The 17,192-nt window shown below is 37.5% G+C and overlaps 1 protein-coding gene across 1 annotated transcript in view; it reads right to left on the bottom strand.

The window, feature by feature from the left end:
• Nucleotides 1-17,192, bottom strand: part of mgat4c (mgat4 family member C) — a 403,556-nt gene that overhangs the window by 324,981 nt on the left and 61,383 nt on the right. Inside the window, exon 2 of the mRNA XM_030137383.1 lies at nt 475-562. The gene's annotated coding sequence lies outside the window, so the exon portion shown is untranslated. The remainder of the gene's footprint in view (nt 1-474; nt 563-17,192) is intronic.

Here is a 17,192-nt window from a genome sequence, read left to right as displayed (position 1 = left end):
AAATAGTGTGAAGAATAAATAATATGATATATTCAGGTCTCTGATTCTGATTGTGATTTGGACAAACACATGTGGGGTCACCATGGAAACTGTGGACAAACCCACATAGGACCCTCATATGCAGCCCAGATGGAACCCTTCTGGGGCCCACATGGACATGCTGGCTGGGTTTTAGTTTTACCATCCAGGTGTTCACTGTGGATCTTCTCTGAGCCCCATCTCCCTGCTCAGGACTGTCTTATGTACAAACGGAGCACTGAGGATATTTGTTCAGAACCCCCCACCCCCCCACCCCCCAGTATAAAAGGACCTTTAGATGTAGAAAAGCTGTGAACCAGTCCAGTATGGGCTGTGAAGTTTTTTTTTTCTTGCTGTGGCTGCTCAGCACCAGCAGCAAAGAGCTTCGGCTGTACTGCACCAGCAACAAGACAGAAGTGAAAAACAGCAGTGTGTGTTGCATTTCTTCATTCTCACCTTGATGTTAATAATTGATCTGGCTGCATCCCATTAGGATCTGAGGGAAGTCGGTTTCCGTATGTCCAGACTCACTGCAGCATGTCAGCTACCAAAGAACACAAGAACACAAAGTCAGACACACAGTAACAACAGTTTGTCAAACTGTCGTAATGCAGTGTAATTCTGTTCAAATGATCAACATCCAGGTCAGTGGTGGATGTGTGGATACCCGGGTCACCACAGGGACCACCACTCAGCATATGCAGCAGGCCTGTAACGGTACACAAAATTTTCGGTTCGGTACGTTTTCGGTTTTGAAAGCCACGGTTCGTTTTTTTTTTTTTTTTTTTTTTTTTCTTTTCGGTTCGGTACGGGAAGAACGAAAACCCCTCAAATGTCTTTAATGCATTTATGAATTTTAAAAAAAATTTTCCCCCAATTTTTGGACACAACAGAATATAGAAAAACAGGAATATAATTCTGCCGTTATATATCAAATAGAAAATAAAATGAATTGTTAATGTTACTAAATGTATTTTAAACATTAGTACTGCATTTTTCCCAGAAAGGTAGTTTTGAACAAACAACAAAACTCTAATCACAGTTCATTCAGTTCACATTCTGCAGAAAAATACCAAAAAAAATTCCACATGAAGTGCAACATTAACAAGAGGACAAACTGGTGTTCTCTTTAAACAAACTGAAGAACAACTTTGACAACAAAAAATTAACCAAATTATTTATTTTAGGACAGATAACAAACTGTTTAGGCCACTTTGTGTACGTGCGTGCGTGTGCAGGGTGCGATTTGTCAGAAGGATGGTTTTGTTTGTTTGTTTGTTTGTTTTTTGGTTGGAGCTGGGGGGGTGGGGGGGTCCGTAACTAACGGAACTAACACTGGCGTGAAACGAAAGTGAAACTTTATATACTTTCAACATCTAAGTCCGGGTTCTATTCCTCTGTTATACAGTGTGTGTGAGAGAGAGACAGACGGAGCTAGTGTAATCGTTTTAGAACTACCGTAGTTCATAGGCGGTAAACAACGTTCATCTTATTAACGTCTCTTTCCCCATCGCTGTCTTTCACCGGGACCCGAAATGATCCCAAACGGGACTGTATCGATGGTGGAGGGTCTCCAGTCTCTTCCTTCCAGGTTCACATCATATTTGTTGTTTTTTTTACCTTATATCAGCTGCTATTTCGTATTTCGGGTCAATGTGCACGTGCTTCAATATGTCCATGTGGAACTTCCGCAGATTTAAAGTTCCGCATCGAACAAAGTCTTTCGTTCCTTTTTCTTTATCTCATCATACTGTGCCATTTTGGTACAGCTGTGTACCGAACCGAACAGGTGCGTACCGAAACAGTTCGGTTCGGTACGTGTACTGTTACAGGCCTAATATGCAGGTGATTTTGTGCAACAGATGCATTGCTTTACGCGACAACAACATCTTATCTTTGAATCTGAGAAAGTCTTTATTGTATGTGGGTGCTTCTATGAAACTGGTCTTAAAAACAGGACATGGGGGCTAAAAATTCAAACCAGATGTAGACTAATGTTATGAAGCAAGTTTGGAAGCACTTTGGGTCTATTTTAAAAAATAAATATTTATTGAGATAAAAGAGAAACTGTTTTTCAGATAAAAGAAATTAGTATATTATTTTACATTATATTTAATACAAAAATCCACATGTAACACGGTCAAAAGGACACGGAAATTACGTGCTACTATTTTTAAAAAATATCTCTATTCTCTTACAGGTACACTTTGGGAATTCAATTAATTATGCAAGAGAGTGTGTTTGATAAAAATGACCACTGTTGCAAAATCATTTCAGAATCAGAATCAGCTTTATTGGCCAAGTATGTGAACACATACAAGGAATTTGGCTTCGGTTTTTACACTGCTCACAACATGAACCCAGAACAACATGTGGACCTGGACACAATATAGACAAACAGTCCACTGGAGACAGAGACAACAATGGGCTGAGATTTACAGTGGATTTACAATGGAATATGTACAGAGTGTAAACTGGAGTTTTATACAGTGAGTGGGTGTGTGGGTCCGGTCTATTAAAAATATTTTTTATGTATATATTATTTACAGTGGGTTTTACATTGTAATATGTACAGAAAGTGCAAATTGAAGTATTTATACAGTGAGTGGATATGTACAGGAATACAGTCTGTAAAAATATATGTTTATGGATAAATTATTGTAGTGCAAATACAGGTTTTTTTTACGTAGTGAAAATTAGACAGTTTTATAACGAGTGCAAAAATATAAGTTTGTGAGTTGGGGGATTGGAGTCAGGGGGTATTGACACTGGATGGGTCATGAAGTGTTCATAAGAATGATGGCCTGGGGGGGGGGGGGGGGGGTATTGCGATTTATATGTGTTTAAATGGGCAGGTTCTGCAGGTAACGTGAGAGGACACTATGGGTTACATACAAAACCTGGAATGAGACTGAGACTGATGGAAAACCTGCATGTCTGGATTAGAAAAACCACTTGGATCAACACATTTAACACTGTCTTTATTTATAGTCTATATAAGACCATTTACAGACATGTTTTCAGATCTAATGCACTGACACATAAGTCGCTTTTCCAGTCCCAATTTGAGTCCAATTTTTGGACCCATTATTTTATTAAAAATTCATTAATTATGGGATGGCTCAGAGCAAGAGTACATTTTTTTTTGCATTTATCTGAGGTCATCATTAGGTACATCCTGGGGGGAAATATGTCTAAATGTACCTTTTATTATTGGGTCTAAAAAGCTGGAAAAGTGCCAGGTACCAAAATGTACCCAGTTTCATAGAAGCACTCATAACTAAATACCTGTGTTCCAAACTTGTTCTGAAGACTCTGTTTGGGTTTTGTCGCAAAATCATGTTGAAATTTGGTGAGACATATTCACAGAGCTACTTATCAGATACTGCACTGCTGCATAGTTTTGGACCTTGATAGTTCAGTTAAAATCTTGAGGTGAAAGTCTCATTAAAACAGCAATGAAAGTGAAAGTATGAAAGAACAGCTCATTATATGACAGAACTGTTATCACACTGACACAAATAAAGACCTGTGCATATTTTACATTCAGAATATGAGCCGGAACCTTCAGGTAGATGTGACTGAGTCAGAAAACTCAAACAAAACTAGTTAAAGCTTTTTTTTTTTTTTTTTCTCCCTGCTTCGATAAATCTACAACAAACACCAGCTCAAGCCTTGAGTGTTGGTTAGCCTGGTTTGAACAATGGTTTCTGTTTTAATGATTATAGTTTTATACCCTGCAAGGACTGTACAATATTTGATGTAATTTATGTATTCTTCTGAACATTTTCTCTTTACTCTTTACTATGACTGCTGCATGGTGGCGAATCCTTTTATATTATTTATTCCATGTACAGATGTCATGTTGCTTTATGTATTCACTGTTGCATTCTAATGTTGCTGTACTGTTGGTCTACACTATTGTATTATAAGCCAACATAGCTGTAATGCAGCTCTACTGCCCAAACTCAACTTTAAAGGATATTTTATCTTATGATAATGAGATAAGATAAAACTAAACATTATCATAATTTTACTTTGTATTCAGGTGCACTAAATCCATATTCTCAGGCAAAACCACAGAGTGTAAATCAGTTCTTAAAAGCTCTGAAACTCTGACTCAGTGGGCAGGTGAGCTGTCAATCTCACCTGTCAATCAAAACCTTCTATTGGAGGATCTTATTAAAAGAGGGAAAAACTCAAGCTGGACCCCAACACTTACAGTGGGTACAGAAAGTATTCAGACCCCCTTAAATGTTTCACGCTTTGTTATACTGCAGCCACTTCCTAAAATCATTTAAGTTCATTTTTTTCCTCATTAATGCTCACACAGCACCCCATTTTGACAGAAAAAAACAGAATTGTAGACATTTTTGCAGATTTATTAAAAAAGAAAAACTGAAATATAAGTCTTTAGAGCCTTTGCTCAGTATTGAGTACATTCAGCCTTTGGAGCTCATACAGACATGAGTTTTCTTCTGAATGATACAAGATTTTCACACCTGGATTTGCAGATCCTCTCCAGTTCTAGTCAGGTTGGATGGTGGACGGTGGTGGACAGCCATTTTCAGGTCTGTCCATAGATTCTCCATTGGGTTTAAAGGTGCGGGAGACTTTTGTGACCAATTTTTCATCAAATCTGTCAAACCTCAGTCATATTCTAAGTATCACGAATCTTTAAGTTTTTCTGTGATTACTCACCTGGATCTCTTGCATTACGGTGAACAATTTCTCAGTGCCATCCACCATAAACAAACCATGTGTTTACAAACCAACCTGGGACGTCACTCGGGCATCTTCGTAATTTGGTTGTGACGTGCATTGTAGGAAGCAAAGGCTCACGCAGCCGCCTGACAGCGGCAGCTAGAACAGGCACAACACAGAAACGGCAGGAGCTCCCTTCCCTGTATGCATATCCCTCCAGCTGTTTCCGCGTCATGTTTGTTTCATCTATATAATATCATATGGATGCACTGCCGCTGCTGCTGTCAGGTGGCTCCCTTTCCCACAATGCACGTCACGACAAAATTCCGAAGATGCCGGAGTTCCCTCCTGGCTCTGTTTGTAAACACATGGTTTGTTTCTGGTTGATGGCACTAAAAAACACTTCAGCGTGCCCTGGGGCGGTTTGCAGCCGAGTGTGAAGCGAGCGGGATGAGGATCAGCACCTCCAAATCTGAGGCCATGGTTCTCTACCGGCAAAAGGTGGTTTGCCCTCTCCGGGTCGGTGGGGAGTCTTTGCCCCAAGTGGAGGAGTTTAAGTATCTTGGGGTCTTGTTCACGAGTGAGGGAAGGATGGAGCGTGAGATTGACAGACGGATCGGTGCAGCGTCTGCAGTGATGCAGTCGCTGTACCGGTCGGTTGTGGTGAAGAAGGAGCTGAGCCGAGAGGCGAAGCTCTCGATTTACCGGTCAATCTACGTTCCTACCCTCACCTATGGTCATGAGCTTTGGGTCATGACCGAAAGGACAAGATCCCGGATACAAGCGGTCGAAATGAGTTTCCTCCATATGGTGGCTGGGCGCACCCTTAGGGATAGGGGGAGGAGCTCAGTCACCTGGGAGGAGCTCAGAGTAGAGCCGCTGCTCCTCCACATCGAGAGGGGCCAGCTGAGGTGGCTCAGGCATCTGTTTCGGACGCCTCCTGGACGCCTCCCTGGGGAGGTGTTCCGGGCATGTCCCACTGAGAGGAGACCTCGGGGAAGACCCAGGACACGTTGGAGAGACTATGTCTCTCGGCTGGACTGGGAACGCCTCGGGGTCCCCCCGGAAGAGCTGGAGGAGGAGTCTGGGGAGAGGGAAGTCTGGGCGTCCCTGCTTAGACTGTTACCCCCGTGACCCAGCCCCAGAAGAAGCGGAAGATAATGGATGGATGGATGGATGGATGGATGGATGGCACTAAAAAACTGTTCACCGTAATGAAAGAGATTCAGGTGAGTAATGACAGACAGACTTACAGATTCATGATACTGAGGATATGACTGAGGTTTGACAGATTTGATGAAAAATTGGTCACAAAAGTCTCCCACACCTTTAAGTCAGGGCTCTGGCTATAGTTGTTCTGAAGCCACTCCTTGGTTATTTTCACTGTGTTCTTAGGGTCGTGGTCTTGGTGGAAAGTGAACCTTTGGCCCAGTGTGAGGTCCAGAGCACTCCAGGATATCTCTGTGCTTGTACATTCATCTTTCCTTCAACGTCAACCAGTGGTCCTGAAAAACACCCCCACAGCATGATGCCCCCCCACCACCACCACCACCACCATGCTTCACTGTTGGGACTGGACTGGGCAGGTGATGAGTAGGGCCTGGTTTTCTCCACATATACTGCTGAGAATTAAGGCCAAAAAGTTCACTCTTTGTCTCTTCAAACCACAGAATCTTATTCCTCATAGTCTGGGAGTCCTTCATGTGGTTTAGGTCCAACTCTATGTGGGCTTTCATGTGTCTTGCACTGAAGAGAGGCCTCCATCGGGTCACTCTGCCATAAAGCTCTGATTGGTGGAGGGGGGGCTGCAGTGATGGTGGACTTTCTTCAACTTTCACCCATCTTCCCACTGCATCTCTGGAGCTCAGACACAGTGGTCTTTGGGTTCTACTCCACCTCTCTCACCAAGGCTCTTCTAACCTGACTGCTCAGTTTGGAAGGATGGCCAGCTCTAGGAAGAGTTCTGGTCATCCCAAACCTCTTCCATTTAAGGATTCTGGAGGCCACTGTGCTCTGAGGAACCTTCAGTGCTCTTGGTGCAGTTCCTTGGACCTTCTGGGTCTCATTTGCTCTGACATGCAGCTGTAAGGTCTGATATAGACAGGTGTGAGCCTTTCCTAATCAAGTCCAATCAATTTAATTAAACACAGCTGGACTCCAATGAAGGTGTAGAACCATCTCAAGGATGATCAGAAGAAATGGACCTGAGCACCTGAGTTAAATATACAAGTGTCACAGCAACAGCTCTGAATACTTACAGCAAGGAGATATTTCAGTTTTTCTTTTTTAATATATCTGCAAAAATGTGGACAATTCTGACAGAACTGGTGAGGATCTGCAAGGAGGAACAGCAGAGGATCCCCAAATCCAGGTGTGAAAAACGTGTTGCATCATTCCCAAGAAGACTCATGTCTGTATGAGCTCCAGAGGGTGAATCTACTTAATACTGAGCAAAGGCTCTGAAAACTTATGACCATGGGATATTTCAGTTTTTGTTTTTTTTTAATAAATCTGCAAAAATATCTACAATTCAGTTTTATTCTGTAAAAATGTGGTGCTGTGTGTACATTAATTAGGAAAAAAATGAACTTCGATGATTTTAGCAAATGGCTGCAATATAACAAAGAGAAAAAATTAAGGAGGTCTGAATACTTTCCATACCTACTGTATAAGAGGGTCCAAATAAAGCAGATGAGACCACAATGATTTGCGTAAATAAAAATACATTTAAAAAAAAAAAAAAAAAAAATTAAATAAAATTAATTGACATTATTTTTTAAGAGAACTCCAATGTAAGGCTATGAGAGGCGGGGCTTTTTGGAGCAGCATCTAGTGGCCATCCTATGTATTACAGTTTTTATACTTCAGCATTGGATTTGTTTTGGAATCAATGTCTTTACCCCTTTGTAGAAACATTTACATTCAGATGGCTTTTTTTACATTTATTTTATTATTTGTTTTCACTGCAAATATGAGAAAATGAGCCATATAAGCACTAACTTATGTGTTTTTGTCTTGTTATTTCTTATTTTCATTACATTACATTTTTTTAAAAATCCTTTTAAAACACAAATAACCATCATGGCTTTCTTAAAATTTTAGTCAAGATCACAACTAGGTCAATACAAAAGAAGTAATACTTTGATATTTACTGTGATAATGACCCATATCAACAGATATAATGGTAACACTTTGGGTTAAATCACCCAGCCCTCAATTTGGTCACATAAAGAGCAAAAAAATAATCATTATTTTTGTTGATTTAATAAATGCCAATGGACAACAGTGTTTAAAAACTGTTTCTTTTTGTTTAGTTATTTATGCCTGATGAGTGTCATACCTACTAATAGTATTGCCTCTATTTGTTTTGTTTATTTATCTATTTATTTAATCTTAAATGGGGATGCGTTGCCCAGGACTTTGTAGGGTGGGGGAAGGGATGGGGTGGGTATTGTGTTTTTTGTTTTGTAGAAAATCCAAAAGTATTGTTTTTTCTTGAATGATTGCCACTTTCTTTTACCTTGACTCCAATAAAACGAATGTTAAAAAAAAAAAAAAAAAACTGTTTAATGAATTGTTCAGCGTTAATGGAAAATAGTTCACACGGTAATGAGAAACAGAAACAGTTTAACATTCATCTTATGGAATAAAATATCTAAAAAAAAAAACTTTAAAAATCATATTTACATCACATTCACACTCCAAGTTAAAACAAGAAACAAAGATTTATATAAATTGTTCAGTGCTGCAACCACATGGGAATGAGATGATCATTTTTAACTAAATTAGCAGGCAGGTAAATGAATGAGTGAGTGGTAAACATCAGTGAAGAGCATCACAGAACATTATTAACACTGATTTGTATTGTATTAAAAATACTGAGGCACAGCATCTGCAGGAACCTAAAGGTTAAAGACTGTGGAGGATGCTCATTGGCTCCTTCTATTCCATGTGTAAATGTCAGAAGTTCCGCTTTAAAATAAAAGTGACACCGTGACTGAGTTTGACTGTTGGATGTTACACTGAAACGATGCTTTTATGGTCATTTCTCATATCTTCAGTTTCCTTTATGGGTTATTAAGGCCCAGTGCAGCACATTATGTGTGACCTGTCAATCTATTTCGTTCAGCTGAGAACAAATTATGATTAAAGAAACTTCAGTCATCAGCGTACCCTTCAGGAATGAAGAGTCTTTTTTCCAAAACACTGGCATGTGCCCAAAATGCCAAAAATCCTTCCTAGAGCCACTCTGTTTAAGCAGTAATTTTGAAATCGTACTCTGCATAGCACATTGATTCATATCCCACTAAGCATATGGCCATCAATTCGCTGCATAAGACATTATGGCTCATTCGAAGCTGTCTGGGGAGAAATTATCATGCTCTATGATGTCAATGAGTTAAACCCATAGAACAGATGCACGCCTGATGCTGAATTCAAAGCACTATGAAACATTTACTTCAGAGAACATCAGGCTCTCTGGAGACAAAATACTGAAGGTACAGAGCGCCGTTCTGCAGAACTCCGGAAATCCTCTGTAATCCACGCGAAGATAATCATTATCATGACTTTAAAAAGAGAAATACAACAACTGATGAATCAGCTGTCTGGAGAAAAAGTTCTGTCTTTTTTTTTTTTTTTGAGTTTTCACGTCAGGACACTGAATAAATTTCATTCTTTAAATTCTGTGAAACAACAATATCTTTCAAACTTTACTCCATGCAGATATAATCCAATCCTATCCAGCTTAATTTGTAAAGTACTTTAAAACAACCACAGTAGTGAACATTAAGAATAATTAACACAATTTCCAATATTACACTGTAAATTACACTGTAAATTTGTAATTTAACAGAATTTTCACTGTTTATTTTACAGATTTTTCCTGTATTTTTAAGATACAGGAAAATATCAATGAAACTACAAAAACAGACTGTGATTTTACATGTCAAATGTAAAATAACATGAAAAAACTGTAACTGTCGATAACCATAAAATTTAAATTTTTTAAAAGAAATTTTTTTCTTGTTTCACAGAAAAATACAGTTAAAATACATCTGCAAATGTAGCATGATTTATTTTCTATTAATGAGATTAAACTGTTAATTTAAAGTTTAATACTGTAAAAAATAAATAAATAAAACAAGATAAAATCACTGAAAATTAACCGTTAAATAAGTATTTGTTCTGTAAGTTTAACAGGACTTGTTTGTTAATTGACAAATATCTTGTGTAATTACGGGAGGTTTCACAACAAAAATGTTGAATAAATGTATTTTTGTGAATGTATAACATGTATAAGCACTGATAAACTGTCCAAATAGAGTTTTTATCAGTGGATTGTACAACTTAGTCTCATCAAAAATTATATATATATATATATATATATATATATATATATATATATATATATATATATATATATATATATACATATGTGTGTGTGTGTGTGTGTGTGTATATATATATAGGTCATTTGATTATTTTAATACATGAATTTGACTGTTTTAATACATGAAAATATTCTTTATTAAAGTCCAAAAAATATGCAAAATGTCATGTAATGTTAGGGCAAAAAACTGTATTTTGATTATGGAAAATTACCGTATTTTTATGAAATTTTCCGTTATTTTACAGTATTTTTTCGGTGCCCCTGCCGCCAGAATAATACCATTTTTTTACTGTTTTTTTTTTTTTTTTTTTTTACAGTGTATAGACAAAGAAATCCCAATGTGCCCAGAGATCTGTATTCTAGGTCTTATTCCAGAAACTTTAACACTTAGAACTCATGACAGTAGTCTGGTGAACCTCTGTCTAATACATGCAAAGTGTTTTATAGCTAGACTTTGGAAAAGTGTTGATTGCCCATCGTTGAATTCATGGATGGCTGAACTCTCATCCTGCAGACCTGTTGAAAGGCTCACATACACAATTAAATGGAAAACTCATATCTTCCACAAGATATCGAATTCATTTCTAAATTTTTTAGAATCAAGGCCTGATATCTCATCATCATAACTTACAAAAAGAGACCATACCCCCCCCCCCCTTTTTTTTTTTCTTTTTAATGTTTGATTATGTATCAGATATACAAAAATGGATGTTGAGAAGTATTCAAGTCACCATTACTTATATTGTCTGTCAGTTATTATTTTGTTATTTACTTTAACTGCTGTTTCAAAATTCAGCAGTGGTCTTGGGGTGGGGGTGGGGGTCTGGGGGTTTATGCTCAAGGGGGACCCACACAATATTATCAATTCATCTCAGAAAAGATATGCAATGTTTTAAAACGATAAAGATATGTGTTAAAAAAAATAAATTAAAAAAAATCTACAATGGACCAAAGTGCTGTACAGAAGAGTAAATAACCAAAATAAAAGAATAAAATACAAGTATAGATTAAAAGACATAAAACAGCTGTGCAACTAAAAACAATACAAATAAAAACAATAAAACAATACCAAATATCAAATATATTCAATATTAAAATACATTCAAACATCTCACATGCTGTCAAAAGCCAAGGAGAAAAGATGTGTTTTAAGAAGGGATTTAAAAGCAGACAGAGGAGGCCTGTTGATATGGAGAGGCACATCGTATAAAAATGGATATAAATGTATAAAATCTGCTTCTCTGAGCTTAAGAGAAGTTTATTTCAAACCCACTTTCTGCAAAAATATGCAGAAATGCCTACAGAGGTCAATTTGTCTTGGAGCTAAAAGTACACATAATGATAAATGTCCAAATGCATATGCTACAGCGTGTGTGTGTGTGTGTGTGTATATATATATATATATATATATATATATATATATATATATATATATATATATATATATACATATATATATATATATACATATATATATATATATACATATATATATATATATATATATATATATATATATATATATATATATATATATATGTATATATGTTTTTCCTCATTTGCTGTTCATTGTTAATGTGATCATAAAACCACTACAGCTTTGTGCTTGACATTATTACACAATAATGCCACTAAACCACTTTAATGGGCACAACAACAGTTTTCAAAAAAAAAAGACCTGAACCTCATCCAAACTAATGCAACGGTCCGAGCGGACTGCAGTAATAAAGCAAATACCAGCCTAATGTGTTTTACTCTGGAGACTCGATTATGTCGTTCTATGAACAACACGTTAAGTAAATGTGTGAAAAGCCTCAAACATCGCACAGGCACTCTGGCTCCATTTTAGGTGCCTTCCCAGCCATTTCCACACAATGTATAAATTAACATTTAGCAATGAAAAGGTCATTTTAGCCTCTTCAAGCTGTGGTGTTTTCACGTTCCACAACAAAAACAGATATTTGTGAACAGTGTTGGAGAGGAATGGAACCCATGTACCAGGGGTGTGGAGGACCCGTGTTTATGCTTATACTTCCAGGGACAGTTTAAAAACTGTTATACACAATACATTTGGTTTCCTCTTAAAGCTGCACCTGGTGGATGTTTGATGTAGAAATTCAATAATTACCTTTTTGCTCCATTTCCAGATAGGACAAAACCTCTACTGACTAACCTAACCTGACACAGACTTCTGCTACTTGTAGGTGTTTTCAGACAGGATGTGAGGTAAACGTGTGACTGATCGCTGTAATTACAGACAGTACTGCTTGAAAAGACTGCATCAGGTTCATCTATAGCAGGAGTCTCAAACATGCGACCCGGGGCCAAATGCGTCCCACCAAAGGTTCCAATGCGGCCCGTGGGATAAATTTGCAAGGTGCAAAAATTCCACAGTCAAGGCTGTGGAACTCATTTTAGTTCAGGTTCCACATACAGACCAATATGATCTACAGTCAAATAATAACAGCAGAAGAACCTACAAAAAATAATGACTCCAGATTTTCTTCTCGGTTTGATGTGAAAAAAATATTACACTATGCCTATAAATAATGACAACTTCAAATTTTTGACTTTGTTTTAGTGTGAAAAATAACATTAAATTAAGAAAATACTTACATTTGCAAACTATCCTGTAACAATAAAATGTGAATAACCTGAACAAATATGAACAACCTGAAAAATCTAAAGAAAACTAGAAGCACTCAGAGAGCGCAGACCTCCGCCAAGGCTGATCAGTGCCTCCCCCCGTGGGCCCCCCCACGCCAAGGAGGTTATGTTTTTGCCAGGGTTTGTTTGTTTGTCTGTCTGTCCGTTAGTGTGCAACATAACTCAAAAAGTTCAGGACAGATTTTGATGAAATTTTGCTGTCTGCGCCCCCCCCTGTGGGCCCCCCCACCCCCGATCACCACCAAAATTTAATAATTTCTTCCTTATCCCATTTCCAACAAACCCTGAAAATTTCATCAAAATCTGTCCATAACTTTTTGAGTTATGTTGCACACTAACGGACAGACAAACAAACAAACAGACAAACAAACAAACCCTGGCAAAAACATAACCTCCTTGGTGGAGGTAATTAAGCACAATTTTAACTATTTTCTGCCTGTTACTCAGTGTTTAGTGTCTTTATGGCAGATACTTCAGGGCAAAAATAGGGCTTACAAGCCACTCCAGGACCCACAAAAACTGAAGTCAAGGTCGTCATTGAGACTGATGGACGAACAACAGTGTCTTTGCAAAGCCCATCCATAATGCACATGTAGAAATGAAAATTGCATTTATTTTCTCCAGAAATTTCAGTTTTTTAAGGTTATTCACATCTTTTTTGTTTGGATAGTTTACAAAAGGAAGTATTTTCATAATTTAATGGGGGGTTTTTGCACTAAAACAAAGACAAAAATTTGGAGTTGTCAGTATTTATTGGTTATTATGCTATTATCTTACTGGTCCGGCCCACTTGAGATCAAATTGGGTTGAATGTGGCCCCTGAAAGACAATGAGTTTGAGAGCCCTAGTCTATAGTTTTTATTTAGTCTTTGGTCTTTGGACTGAGAAGAGAAGATGCCAAGGGAAGAAGCATATGTCCAAACTCCAGCATATTTTCCATCCTGTTTTCAGCTCCAGTGGATTTAAATGTGGTCTACTGTTTTAAATCAGAATTATTTGCTCTGACATATAAAACATTATCAGTAATTCCCCATAACTACACCATGGACACAGGGCAGCAAACATTAGGGAGAACATATTTTGATTTCCAAAAATAGGACACCCAACTCTGCCTGGAGATACTCAAATGATCACACGCTATGTCAGTACTGTAGTATTCTGGTCAAAGTGCCTTTAACCCCGGAGAAAATATTTCAGTGAAACAGGCTGCTTGGAATTATTTTATTATTGCAGCTGTAGAAGTGTCATAAACTCTGCTGTGTGTATGTACTTGTGTCCTTTTGTTTAGGACTACTTCTACTTTTAAGAACTGGCAAAATCAGGTTTTGTTTTACTGTGTGTTTTAGGTGGAAAAACAGATAACAACAAAGAAACAGAATTGATTTGTTACAGGTTTATACTAGGTCTTCTGCCCTCGATTAGTGTAACTACGTAACCTTGACAGCGAGCTAAACATCAAAATGGTTCCAGCAATAAAAAGACACGTTGTTGTCGTCTTTGTCTTTACTGAAGACCATATTTTATCTTGTGAAACTGTAACATACAGAACAAGGAAAGAACATAAGTGCTCTTACATACACAAATTATTATAATTACTAGTGACAAACATCACTTATCTCACAGTGCTAGGCTAACGTCGGCTTGGTTTAGCAGCTGACGGCTAACAACATTAGCTTATTTCCAAACCGTGCTGATACGACGGAAATACGTTAAGAATCCTAAAACAACAGCGAACACAATATAACACTGCATTGTGACTTATACACTTACAGATTACGATTTGCCAAGGCTCCAAATGATACTAGATTAAGAGAGAGGACAATCAACATATTTTTCCCTCCTGTGCTGGATTCAAATACCGCCACCATTCATTCAGCTGCTGCTTACGACCCCGGGCCACCAGGTGGCACTGTTATTATTCACATCCACATATACAACAAAGGCAACAAATAACACTATAATAATGGTGAGAGCGACATCTGTTGGCAAAAAGGAAGTATAGAACTTATTTTTACTGCAGGTGAACTTGCATTAACAGATTCACTGCTTTACTCCTGAATGAGGGGCAGAACACTAGGGATGCAACGGTGCAGGTTGTCTACGGTTCAGAACGTATTGCGGTTCTTGGGTCATGGTTCATGGTACGGTTCGGATGCAGAGGCTAACTGGAGCCCGACTGTGTGCCGAAACGTAACTGGGAGCTGATGAAGAGCTTTAAGGCTCATTTATGTTCCTTTATGCACGTAAATAGGTTCATATGTTTCTAACGTTGTTATGCATCACTGCCTTCATACTTCCATGTGTCCTGTACGTTGGAATGAGAATTTCTCAACCAATCCAGCAGAGGGCGCCACTCTTAATTACTATACTGTCCAAATCCCATGAGGGAGAGTAAAGTTTTTTGGAAAGAAGAAGAAGAAAGTCAGTAACAAACTTGGCGACGACAGAGGAGGTTTTATTAATGTGGATACTAATGTTAATATTGAAAAGGGTATTTGTTATAAATATGTCGGTAGTTTTTTTACACAGTCACTCTTTGAAAAGTTCCGCTATTCGCAAGCTCCCGGAAAACGGACAGAATTACGTACGTTTTGTACACAGGATGCCCCATCCATATCCATCTGTATCTTTAATGCAGAGCAGAAATGAGCCCTTACTCAGAACTGGATCCGAGTTTTGTTTAAGTCAAACAGGCCATTAACATTAAGCCATTAACAGTTGAATTCCGTAAGTCAGTAGTTTTGCAAAGTTCTAATATAAACGAAAGTTGTCTGGAAATGTCGTTTGAAAATGAAAAATGAGCTGTACCACAATACATGCTCATATTGAACCGCTAGGGGTGTACGGAAGGGTATGACGTGTACTGTTGCACCCCTGGTAAATACTGAATAAAGCAACTTATTCATTCATTCATTCATTCATTCATTTTCTGAACCCGTTTTATCCTCACTAGGGTCTCGGGGGTCGCTTGGAGCCTATCCCAGCTACATAGGGGCGAAGGCGGGGTACACCCTGGACAAGTCGCCAGTTCATCACAGGGCTGAACATGTAGAGATAAACAATCACTCTCACATTCACACCTATGGGCAATTTAGATTAACCTATTAGTACATGTCTTTGGATGGTGGGAGGAAGCAACTTATCTTTATCATAATTAGGGATGTAACGATTTGAAAATGTCATATCACGGTTATCATTATTATCGCAGTATTGTTGAAATTGTGCTGAAAATGTTCAAAAAGTACTTATACACACACTGGAATAATTTAATTTAATAAGATGTATTTAAAAAAATAATAATAATAAAATAAAATAATAAATGTACTTTCTTTTGGCAGAAACATTCAAATATTAACCCTTAGTGGTCTGAGCCTATTTTGTCTGCTTTTCAGTCCTTTTGATTTTGCCTTTATATACTATATAAACAAATGTTTACTATACCCATGTTTGGTACCTATTTTTTCTCAGCACAACTTCATCTATATCATCTGCCTATTATTTTTTCACTTTAATCTACTATATCAACACAAAAGGCCAGAAAACACAAAAAAATATAAAATCCAATTTGAAAAATGTATATAATTTATTGCATAAATAACACAAAGATGCTTAACGAATCCTTTCAAAGACTTTAAAAGTGAATCTTGGTTCCAAATATTAGTATATAAAATTGAAAATAATAAAATTGGAATAAAAGAAACTATACTCAAATATTTGACATAAAAGTATATCTTTACATAGGTGTTTTTTCCCCTAAAAGTGCGGTAATCAAACACAGTTATCATGATAATTAGAATTTAAATGGTAATACTAACCATCTGCAATTTTACCATTGTTTATCGTTATACCAGTAATCGTTACATCCCTAATCATAATACTGGTCAAGGAACAAGGAACAGACTAGCAAAAACTGCAGTTGATAAGACCAATATTTTGGGAGATATTAGTCATTTTGGAATACAATAGCCTAACAATCAGGTTTCTATGCCCAGAATCATCTGAACACTTTGGCGGTGACCACTGGACAAACGTGGTACAGCATGGGTGAATGAATACACAACAAATATCGGTGCTGGGGGACTGGGATGTTGCCCCTCACATCCCACCCTCAGTACTGACAATGATGAAGTCCAAGATCTAGAACCCGTGGTTAAAGGATTGTTTGCTAATGTAAATATTTTCATAACTTAATGGGTTTTTTTGCATTTTTATTTATAGGCATAGTATATATATATATATATATATTTTTTTTTTTAATTAAACAAGAAGAAAATTTTGAGTGATTCTTTATAGGTTATTATTAGGGATGCACCGATACCACTTTTTTCCAGACCAAGTACAAGTATAAGTACTTACATTTGAGTACTTGCTGATACCAAGTACCGATATGAGTCCTTAATAATCCCATTCC

Source organism: Sphaeramia orbicularis, chromosome 6 (genome assembly GCF_902148855.1).
Source record: "Sphaeramia orbicularis chromosome 6, fSphaOr1.1, whole genome shotgun sequence".
In the NCBI taxonomy this organism is placed as follows: domain Eukaryota; kingdom Metazoa; phylum Chordata; class Actinopteri; order Kurtiformes; family Apogonidae; genus Sphaeramia; species Sphaeramia orbicularis.
Note: the sequence above shows the minus strand (reverse complement) of the source record. Positions and strands in the feature narration are given on the sequence as shown.